The sequence below is a fragment of the Lithobates pipiens genome, unplaced genomic scaffold (genome assembly GCF_037356315.1).
Source record: "Lithobates pipiens isolate NorthernLeopardFrog02 unplaced genomic scaffold, aLitPip1_a1.2 Scaffold_25, whole genome shotgun sequence".
NCBI lineage: Eukaryota > Metazoa > Chordata > Amphibia > Anura > Ranidae > Lithobates > Lithobates pipiens.
The window spans coordinates 107,899,114-107,911,511 of NW_027507787.1; positions in this window are offsets into that span (position 1 = coordinate 107,899,114).

A 12,398-nucleotide genomic window follows, 5' to 3' on the forward strand; every position below is an offset into this window, starting at 1 on the left:
TGTTAGAGAGGGGGAACAGAAGCATCAATTCAGGGACTGAGGATAATGAACCACGCATAGGCAGTCCAACAGCGATCTGCTTGCACACGGGCAAATAGAAAGGGGGGAGCAAATAGAGTACTCACAAATCTTCCAACGATTTTAGTCTCGAGGTGGCCGATTTCGAGCCGCGTCTCTCTGGTCCAACCAGGAAACTGCCATCTCAGGATCTTCAAAAAAGTAGGCCCTATCTTCCCCCACTACGCGGAGTCTGGCCGGGTACAACATGGCGTACTTGAGGTGATGTGCCCTGAGGCGCCTCTTGACTTCCACAAATCGGGAACAACGTTTTTGAACTTCTGCGGAGAAGTCGGGAAACACTGAGATATGTCCGTTCTGAAACGGGATGTTGCCTTTTTCACGAGTAAGGCGAAGGATGGCATCCCTATCCCGGTAATTTAGCAGCTTAGCAATGCACGTGCGAGGAGGTGCCCCCTCCGGCGGCGGGCGGGCAGGCATTCTGTGTGCCCTTTCAATAATAAATGAGGTAGAAAACGCCTCCCTACCGTAGGCCTTAATCAGGAGAGATTCCAAAAATGTCGCCGGGTCAGCCCCCTCGGAGCCCTCCGGCAGGCCGATAAAGCGGAGGTTAGATCTGTGGGCCCTATTCTCAAGGTCGTCCTGTTTCTGGGCCAGCTGCTGGAGCTGCTTTTGCACATCCTCCTGGGCATGCTGCAGAGGGAACAGGACATCTTCGGCCTGACTGATCCGGGTTTCAGTTTCCTTCACTCTGTCACGCAGTTTAGCCATGTCCTGTCGGATAAGTGAGACATCCACCTTAACCTCCTCAAGCTTAGTTGTCAGTGTGGTCTGGCAGGTACTGTAGAAATCGGCTCAAGCACCTTCGCCGTGTCTGAGGTAGCAGGTTCTGCAGCCGGAGTGGACTGTCTGCCATGTTGGCCCTCATGGTCCCGCCGGAACTTTTTAAGAGATGCCGCCGCTGCAGACTGCTTCTTCGTCTGAGACATCGTCCCAATGTATGCACGAGAAAGTAGCGGGTATTACACCGGTAAGATCGTAGGTAAAATAGTCAGTGGGCACCCAGGATCACTACAGGAGATCGCGGTAGGAGCGGAGCTCAGGTCACAAGCGTCCTACTCCATTGCTGTCCAGGCCACACCCCCCCCCCCACATTGCGCTTCTTAGCGGAATTCGGGAGTGAGCTTAGAAAGATTGTTTTGATTCCAGTCCAATACACGCCCCAGATGGGAGGCCAGGTAGTAGCGTCGCACGTCAGGGAGAACCAACCCTCCCTGTTGTTTAGACAATGTCAGCTGTGACCGCTTAAGTCTGGGATTTTTGTGGGCCCAGTTAAATTGAGTGAGCAAGGATTGAGCTTGCTTAAAAAACGGGACTGGAATCTGGATCGGGAGAGCTTGGAAAAGATAAGTAAATTTAGGGAGTATGTTCATTTTAATGAGATTGCATCTCCTGAACCAGGAATGGAGGTCAGAATGCCACCCGTGAAGCAAACTGCGGATCTTAGTGACAAGGGGTGGGGGGAAGTTCAACATAAACGTACGCGCGATGTCCGGTGGAATGTAAGTACCTAAGTACTTAAGGGCTGTATGGGTCCATTTAAATCGAAAATTGGACTGCAAGTCTATTAACGTTTGCGGGGGGACTGCAACCCCCATGGCCTTTGATTTCAAGAAGTATGCCGTAGATCTGGAATTCCCGAAGGAGATTTGGCAAGGAAACTCTGGGATTCGTCAGCGAGAACAGCATGGCAGATATCTTGCACTCAATAGTACCCATTTGGAGTCCCGTTATGTCTGAGTTTTGTCGAATTGTGGAGAGAAAGGGTTCCAATGACAGTGCGAATAATAGGGGCGACAGGGGGCAACCCTGTCTGGTCCCATTCCCGATGTCAAGGGGAGATGAGAGAACCCCATTCGCTTTGACTTGAGCTAAAGGGCGTGAGTATATCTTACTTATCCATGCCAGCATCCGTTCACTCAGACCTATATGGCGAAGGACCGAGAACATTAATGTCCATTTGACCCGATCAAAAGCCTTCTCGGCATCAGTACTCATGAAAAGACATGGGGTCCCAGATGACTTTGCTTTATGGATCAGGGTAAGCACCTTAATGGTGTTGTCCCTATCTTCCCTGGTGGAAATAAAACCTAACTGGTCAATATGTATAAGGGACTGCAAGTGATGTGCCAATCACGTGGCGAGGATTTTAGAGAATAGTTTTAGGACCGAATTTAGGAGGAAAATGGTTCTGTAGCTCCCACATAGGCCCGGGTCTTTGCCCTCCTTAGGTATCAACGAGATGTGGGCTCCAAGGGTATCCTCAGGAAAATCCCCATTTGAGCTCAGAGTATTAAATAAATTCACCAAGCGCGGGCCGAGAATAGGGAGGAAGGTCTTAAAGTATTGTGCGGTATATCCGTCAGGGCCCGGAGCCTTACCCACCTTCGGAGGTCCCACGGCTGTCTTGACTTCTTCCAGTGTGATCGGGTCCTCCAAGTACTCCCGTGATTCCGATGAGAGGGTTGGTAGACCAGAACCGGTTACATATCTGTCTATATTGTCCTGTCCAGATCCTGAATCGGGCAGGTTGTAGAGATCAGAGTAACATTTTTCAAAGACTTCGGCTATTTGGGTTGGGGTAGAGGCCCTCTGGCCATTCTCATCTATCAACTGTGGTATGTAAGAGCCAGATTTCAACTCCTTTACCGACCTGGCTAAGATTTTTCCGCATTTGTCCCCTGACTCCTACATCAGTTTACGACAAAACTGGAGTGCCGCTTTCGCTTTATAATGGAGTAGGTCAGCAATATGGGTACGGAGTGTCCCCAATTCGATCTCTAAGGTCCGTGAGGGGGAATGTTTATGTTTCGCTTCCACAGAGGCAAGTTCATGAAACAGATTAGCAAGCTGTTCCTTCCGTGTTTGTTTGATGCGCGCCCCGTGCCTGATAAGTACCCTGCGGAGTACTGACTTGTGAGCCTCCCAAATTATCCCCGGGTCACAGTCCTGCGTTTAGTTTTCTTGGAAATAAAGGTCCAATTCCCTGGTTACATCTGCTAAAACTTCTGGTATCTGGAGGAGGCTCTCATTAAGGCGCCAGAATAGAGACCTAGGTGAGGGGTTCCTAGAGAGGGTGTAGGTAAGGGTTACGGGAGCGTGGTCGGACCAAGTAATATGGCCGATGGAGGAAGAGCTCACCAAGTGCAGTTGGTCATGTGGAATCAAGAAGAAGTCTATCCTCAAGTATGATTTGTGAGGGGAAGAGCAAAAAGAGTAGTCCCTTTCCCCAGAGTGTTGCAGACGCCAGACATCAACTAATTGGTCATTCAGTAAACACTTAGTAATCCGCTTTCTAGAGGAAATGAGGAGCGAGGAGCAAGAGGCAGAAGTGTCAACCGATGGCGAAAGGGGACATTAACGTCCCCACCTAATATCAACTGGCCCTCCCGAAAGTCACATAATCTGTGCAGGGTAGTTCTGAGGAACGTGTCTTGGTGATCATTGGGAGCGTACACAGTGGCAAATGTAAAAAGGCGCTCTCCAATGTGGCCCCTAAGAAAAAGATATCGGCCCCCAGGGTCCACCAGAGAATCCTGGAGAACCCAGGGGAGCCTGCTAGAGATCAGAATGGAGACTCCCTTGGTCTTAGAGGAGGGGTTAGTAGAGTGGTAGACCTTAGGGAAGGATCTCGACCATAGAAAGGGGAGGGTAGTATTTTTAAAATGTGTTTCTTGTATAAAGGCCACATCAGTACAGGAAGTCTTCAGTTCTCACAGGAGGATCCACCGTTTTTCAGGGGAGTTCAGTCCCTTAACGTTTAGAGAGGTGACCTTGACTGAGTCTGCCATCGCTCCTCGGGGAGGGGGACGTCAGAGAAAAGCAAAGAAAGTTGAACCAAGGTAGGTTTTGGGTAGGTAATGCATGGCGGGAACTAAGGGGGAGAAAGGAAGGGCAAATGGAAGGAAAGGTAAAGGGAAAAAGAGGCCGGGCACCTCAACCCCAGGGGGAGAGGGAAATTAAGGGTTGTCCGCACTCAACAGTACAGGAAGGGTATACTAAAACAGCACAATTATGCTATAGCGCTTACCAGATGTACACTGGGTTTAAAGCGCTGTCCTACTTGGGTTGGTGGGTAGACAGGTCGGAGAGGGAGCCCCCGAATCCTAGTCCCCCCAGTCCCGGCAGTGGTAAATGTCACGTCTGATACCGGTATGCAAGTAAAAGACAATCAGTAACATCATAGAACCAAAAAACAATAGTATAACCAAAACAGAGGTAGAGCATATAACTGTCAGCACTGAGGGGTCTCCTCGGCTCGCCCTAAACGTAGGCATGCACGAGGGAGCCTGTCACAACAGAAAAGGCATCACAGAATGGGATCCACCACCCCCCGTCCCATACCCCTAAAGTACATGCAGTCCCCGAACAAATGCATTTCTCCCTTTGGCAGATTGTCCTCTCCTTACCCCCTCTCCCCCGTCCACGCCCCAGGGGGAAAAGGGGCAGGGAAAGGGGGAGTGGAAGGGGGGAAAGGGGGAGGGAAAGGAGGGAAGGGAAGGGTGGGAAGGGGGGAAGGGAGGGGGGAAACAGGGGAGAGGGGACAAACATGCGGAAATGTCAAGTCCTTTAGCGCACTCCCACCAGCAAACACCCAGACCCCATAAATTTCAACTCCTCCCCTCCATGGTCACCACATCAAGATGAAAGAGGAGCAGCCCTGGTCGGTGCATAGAAAATCCGTCAGGCAAGGGGCTGGGGCCACCATCCCTCCATCCAACGGGAGACTTTACCCGAGCAGCAGTCCTGGGGCCCGCCAATTAGTGTCTCTCCTGCATCACCATCGGGGGCTGTGTAGAGCATCCAGAGGGAGGCTGGGACTGCCCAAACAGTAAGGGGTAAATCCTCCAGGGGGGTCCAGAGTCACCCTGGAGGGAAGCAGTGTCTCGTACCAATAGGCTCAATAAATAAGTCATCCAGGGTCCCCGAAAGCTGCAGAAGGCAATGTCGGCAAAGAGTAGGTGGGAGCCAAAGGGGGGGACGAGGGGCGCAACCAGGGGGAGGGGACACATATGCGGGAATGTCAAGCCCTTCCAGTACAGCGCACTAGGTATCACTCAAACCCCCCAAAGTGCAACTCCCCCATCTAAGGTCAAGACTCCAGAAGGGAAGATGAGCCGCCCTGGTCTGTACATGAAAGAACTTGCTGCCAAGGGGTTGGGGCCATCATCCCTTCCTCCAATGGGAGATGCCACCGGCATGACAGCCCCGTGTCTTGTCAAGTGGTGCCCCTCTGACAATGTCGTTGTGGTATATGTGGAGCATCCAGGGAGAGGCAGGGGCCACCCAAACAGTGAGGGGTAAAGCCTCCAAGGGGGACCGGTGTTAGACAGGAGGATAGCGGTGTCTTGTACAAGTTGGTTAATTAGACAAGTCATCCAGTGTGTTCCTGTGAGCAGCGGAAGGAAAGGTCGGTAAGGATTATGAATGGGTGGGGGCCAGGGAGTGCATAAAACTGCCACCAGATGACCGGGGCAGAGAGGGCAAGGGGATGAAAGTCAGATCTGGTAGGTGGGGGCGGGGGTGAGGAGTTTCCCTCATATTACTCACATTGGCCATCCCTTGAAGCTGAGCGCTCTGCATACCCAGGACGTTCTTCTGTATAATCTAGCCTATGTGTATACAGTAGCCTGTCTTTTGTACACATTAGCCAGTCCTCTGTATACACTAGTCTGTCTGTATACACTAGTGTATACAGATAGGCTAGATTATACAGAAGAACGTCCTGGGTATGCAGAGATGGAGGCTAGGGTATACAGAGAGAGATGCTAGAGTATGCATACTTGCTAGTGTATACAGACGGGCTAGTGTATACAGAAGACCGGCTAGTTTATATAGGGAGGCTAATGTGTGCAAAAGACAGGCTAGTGTATACAAATAGGCTAGATTATAGAGAAGAACATCTTGGGTATGCAGAGAGAGAGGCTGGGTTACACAGAGAGGATGGTGTATGCAGACTTTCTAGTGTATACAGACGGACTAGTGTATACAGAGAGGCTTGGGTATACAGAGAGCTAATGTATAAAGAGCAGCTAGTGTATACAAAAGACATCCAAGGGTATACAGAGAGACTTGTGTATGCAGAAGACCGGCTAGTTTATACAGAGAGGCTAAAGTGTACAAAACACCGGCTAGTGTATATAGATAGGCTAGATTATACAGAAGACCGTCCTGGGTATGCAGAGATGGAGGCTAGGGTATACAGAGAGAGAGTGAGAGGCTGGGTTACACAGAGAGGCAGGAGTATGCAGACTTGCTAGTGTATACAGATGGACTAGTGTATACAGTAGACCGGCTAGTTTACACAGAGAGGCTAATGTGTACAAAAGACAGGCTAGTGTATACAGATAGGCTAGATTATACAGAAGAAGGTCCTGGTTTATGCAAGAGATGGAGGCTAGGGTATGCAGAGAGAGAGGCTTGGTTACACAGACTTGATAGTGTATACAGACGGACTAGTGTATACAGAAGACCGGTTAGTTTATACAGAGAGGCAAATGTGTACAAAAGACAGGCTAGTGTATACAGATAGGCTAGATTATACAGAAGAAGGTCCTGGGTATGCAGAGATGGAGGCTAAGGTATACAGAGAGAGAGGCTAGAGTACGCATACTTGCTAGTGTATACAGATGGACTAGTATATACAGAGGACCGGCTAGTTTATACACAGAGGCTAATGTGTACAAAAGACAGGCTAGTGTAAACAAATAGGCTAGATTATAGAGAAGAACGTCCTGGGTATGCAGAGATGGAGGCTGGGTTACACAGAGAGGCTAGTGTATGCAAGCTTGCTAGTGTATACAGACGGACTAGTGTATACAGTAGACCAGCTAGTTTATACAGGGAGGCTAATGTCTACAGAAGACCGGCTAGTGTATACACATAGGCTAGATTATAGAGAAGAACGTCCTGGGTATGCAGAGATGGAGGCTAAGGTATACAGAGAGAGAAGTTGGGTTACAAAGAGAGGCTAGTGTATGCAGACTTGCTAGTGTATACCGGTGGACTAGTGTATACAGAGAGGCTTGGCTATACAGAGAGCTAATGTATAAAGAGATGCTATACAAAAGACAACCAAGAGTAGACAGTGAGGCTCGTGTATACAGAAGACCGGCTACAGAGAGGCTAATTTGTATATTTGTGTATACAGATAGGCTAGATTATACAGAGGAAGGTCCTGGGTATGCAGAGATGGAGGCTAGGGAATCCAGAGAGAGACTGTGTTACACAGAGAGGCTGGAGTATGCAGAAGACCGGCTATTTTTTTTTTTACAGATAGGCTTGTGTATACAGAAGACAGTCTGGGGAATTCAGTGAGGCTAGTGTATGCAGAGAGGCTGGGACACCGAGACTATTGTAAAAAGAAGGCAGGCTAGTGTATATAGATTACGGGCACGTGTATACAGAAGACAGAGAGGCTAGTCTATATAGAGTGGCTGGTGTACACCGAGAGATTAATGTATAACGAAAAGCTAGCGTGTAAAGAAGACAGGACTTTATTTTTTGCTAATGCAACTACTTCTGAAACATGTAAAGTGTTTTTTTCATATTTTGGTGCTGTTAAAAAGTGGTGTGTTGTCAGTGGTGAAATCAATGTGACAGTTAATGTGGAGAACTACAAATATACAAAATAGAGCAAAAGAGTGCTAAGTTTATTTTGTTAAGTCATTGACCGTTATTGGTTTGGCAGTACATGGTTTATTTTGATGTAAGATAGTTTTATTCTCTACTTATAGCCGAGTTTTAGACGACTTTATTGTTAGCATTATTCGCATTATTCCTATTTATTATGCAGAGTGTAAGTATTGCAGTGAGACGATATTGCTTTTGAAAGATTTGTATTATTATACATAGCATTGTTAGCAGACCAATAGGACAATTTACATGGCTTAATATTGCAGAGCGTAATTTATCAGGAAAGAGATCCAAAGCGTTAGTTGCCGTAGCTTCATAAAACTGAGAAATCGTTGCATTACTCTAAATTTAAAAGTTGTTCCGGTAGCACTGAAAAGACGATATTAGATGAGTGATCTACACATTTCGTTTACTATTTCGTTTACTATTGCAGAGAGATACCGGCTAAATGTTAATATGTGCTGCGTGTAAGGTAGAAATAAGATGGTTAAGTGTGAGCTGGTTTACCAGGATTTAGAGATAGTAATCTGTTTATTCTAATAATAAATATAGCAAAATAACTCTAAAATTAATATTGAGACATTATAATAAATAATTTCATTACTCTAAATGTAAAAGTTATCCCGGTAGCACTGAGTGGACTGATATTAGATGAGTGATCGTTGTAGTACAAATTCAGTTTCCTATAGCAGAGCAAACTATGACATGGCAAAGAGACAAACTGCTTTGGAAATGTGAATGTGAATTAGAGATGAAATGTCAATCCCCATTGGTTACTTACAGGTTACCATTAATACAGTTAACACGGCTACGTACAGCAAAGTGTGAGCTAAGCAGCTAAATATTACTTAATATTGCAGAGATTAAGTATTGCAGTTGAAAAGAGATCGGAAGCGTTGTTTGCAGTAGCTTCAAAATGACTGAGAAATCATTTAATTACTCTAAATGTAAAAGTTATCCCGGTAGCACTGAGTGGACTGATATTAGTTGAGTGATCGTTGTGGTACAAATTCAGTTTCCTATAGCAGAGAGATACCAGCTAAATGTGAGAAGAGCAAATAAACTGTTCACATCGGTAGCATTGTATTACTCTTAACATGTGCAGCGTGTAAAAAAGCAATAAGATGGTTTTGTATTATCCTAAAATTAGCAGTATACGTAATAAAGGTGAGAAGGTAACCTGGATTTAGACATAGCAAACTCCATAATCGAATTTAGCAAAATTAGAAAGGATCATATTGAGACAGTATATACAGGTCGAGTTTAAGTGGAAATACACAAAATATCTAGCTTACCTTTACATTGTTCAATAGAGCGTTGCAAAGTAATACCAAGGCAGAATGTCGGAATAGCAATTAGATGAGATGATTGCTGTAATCATGAAATATCAGCAACGACTAGGTTTCTATCGGATGAGAAAGTATAATAAATGGCAAAGTATGACATGGCAAAGAGACAAATTGCATTACATGAAATGTCAATCCCCACTGGTTACTTACATATAAACGCGGCTACATACAGCAAAGTGTGAGCTAAGCAGCTAAAGGGTATTTAAGAGTAAATTGACTTAGCTTGAAAATTCCAACGTGTAAATCGTTCCATTAATTTTGTTACGCACGAAGACGGCTTACACTGACTGTTTTCCGTTTCCACTGGTTATCGGCATAATGTATCAGTAACCATGAACATTAATAGTGATAGACAGCTTACATTAGGATGTATGCATGAGGTGAATGTAAAATAGTTGCATTATGTGTTATTAATGTAATCAAACTGTATTGCTATGCTTTGCTACTGCAACCACTTCTCAATCAAGTAAACCGGCCCAATGCTTTTCTCACATTTTGCTGCTGTTAAAAAATGTGTTGCAAGTGTTATATGTTACAAATGGTTATCAGTGTGACAGTTAATGTAGAGAAGAAGTAATACACAAAATAGAGTCAGAAAGAGAATCCTATTGCATAGAGGTAGCGAGAGATGGTTGGTTTACTCTTAATGTGCAGTGTGTAAAAGGTTTTAAAAAGATGGTTTTGTGTGACTTTTGCTTTAACGTAAAATTAGCTGTAGACATTAAAACTTATTACAATGATTTAGAGATAGTAATCTCTATAAAAATAATAATAATAAGTATAGCAAAACAAATTAGGAAAATATTGAGGCAGTATATATAGGTCGAGATATAGTGTTTACACAAAAGGGATCTAGGGATAGTTGCAAAGTCAAGGGATAGTTTCAAAGGTACATTATTTAAGAGTAAATTGACGTAGCTTGCAAATTCCAACGTGTAAATCGTTCCATTAATTTTGTTACGCACGAAGACGGCTTACACTGACTGTTTTCCGTTTCCACTGGAAAGAGAATCCTATTGCATAGAGGTAGCGAGCGATGGTTGCATTACTCTTAATGTGTAAAGGTTTTAAAAAGATGGTTTTGTGTGAATTTTGCTTTAACGTAAAATTAGCTGTAGACATTATAACTATGGTTAGGTTTACAATGATTTAGAGATAGTACAGTGGAAACGTTTATTTGTACACTAACTACACTAACCAGCTGATACTGGTTGAGCAATAAAACTGTTTTATTAAGATGTAAGACTAGTTTTATTCTCTACATATAGGCTTTTCAGAGAGTTGTATAATATAGACGACCAATAGGACATTAGGCTTAATATTGTAGGGAGGAAGTATCGCTGTTCAAAGGTAAGAGATTGAAAGCTTAGCTTGAAAATGGCCGAGAATAGTTGCGTTAGTCTAAATTTAAAGGATATGCCGGTACCAATGAGAAAGCTTATATTAGACTAGTTGATCTTTGCATTACACAATCCTATTATTATTATTAAGATCATAGTGCAGAGAGATACTCAGTTAATGTCAGAGATACTCGGTTAATGTCAGAAAAGCAATAAAACTGTTTACATCGTTAGCGAGCGATAGTTACATTACTCTTAGTATGTGCAGCATCTCTGGTAGCAAATAGATGGTTTTGTGAACATTTTGCATTACGGTACAATTAGCGGTAGAAATCGAAGTGAATAGATTTAACCGGATTTTGAGATAGTACTCTCTATTTCTAATAAGAAATAAAGAAAAATAAGTCAGGATGGTGTGTCAGGACTGTCACATACTCAATGTGACAGTTGATGTGGAGAATTACAAATATTCAAAATAGAGCAAAAGAGTACATGGTTTATTTATATGTATGATAGTTTTATTGCATGCTTGATGTGGATGATTAAAATCGTGTAGTGAGTACAATCTATTTTTAGCATAAGAATGAAAAGGCATAACATGGCAATGAGACAAACTCCATTAGAGATGTGCGCTAGATGAAATGATGAAATGTCTCTGTATAGCCCAGATTGTCTTCTGTTATCACTTAGCCTACCCTCTAAATTCACTAGCCTCTCTATAGCCTCTCTATATACACCAGCATGTTTACAATAGCCTGTCTTCGATATACACTAGCCTATGTTCTGAATACACTAGCCCGTCTTCTGTCTTCTGTATGCCCTAGCCTGTCTTCTGTATACATTAGTCTCTCTGTATAAACTAGCATCTCTGTATACCCCAAACTGTCTTCTGTAAAAACTTGTCTCTCTTTATTGTACACACTAGCTTCTCTGTATACACTAACTAGGCTTCTATATACAATAGCTTCACTCTATACACTAGCCTCTCTGTATAATCTAGCCTCTCTATATACCCTAGATAGTGTTCTGCATACACTAGCCACTCCGTAGAAGCCAGCCTTTATTTTGTATTCACTAGCCTTTCTTCTGTATTCTGTAGTCTTCTGTATATACTAGCTTCTCTGTACACCCTTGCATCTCTGTAATACACTAAACCCTCTGTATACCACAGCCTGTCTTCTGTATACACTAGAATGTAAAAACTAGCTAGAATACACCAGCCTGTCTTCTGTACCCACTAGAATCTCTGTATACACTACCCAGTCTTCTGTATACACTAATAGCTTGGATGTATACCCAAGCCTGTCTTCTGTATACACTAGTCTCTCTATATGCTAGTCTCTCTATCTGTATACACTCGACTCTCTCTATACACTAAACTCTCTATATACACTAACATCTTTGTATATACTAGCTTCTCTTTAAACTAGCCTCTCTGTGTACCCCAGCCTCACTGTTTACTCTAGCATCTCTGTATACTCAAGCCTATCTACATACACGAGTCTGTATTCTGTATTCACTAGCCTTTCTTCTGTATGCTGTAGTCTTCTATATATACCAGGTTCTCTGTACACCCTTGCATCTCTGTAAACACTGTGCAAACTAGCCAGTCTTATGTATACAATCGCCGACTGTATACACTAGACTCTCTGAATACACTAAACTCTCTGTATACCACAGCCTGTCTTCTGTATACACTAGACTGTAAAAACTAGCTAGAATACACCAGCCTTTCTTCTGTACCCACTAGACTCTCTGTATACACTACCCAGTCTTCTGTATAGAATGTCAGCTTTGATGTTTACCCAAGCCTGTCTTCTGTATACACTAGCTTCTCTATATGCACTGTCCTTTCTGTATACACTCGACTCTCTCTATACACTAACCTCTCTATATACACTAACCCTCTTTGTATATACTAGCTTCTCTTTAAACTAGCCTCTCTTTAAACTAGCCTCTCTCCCCAGCCTCACTGTTTACTCTAGCATCTCTGTAT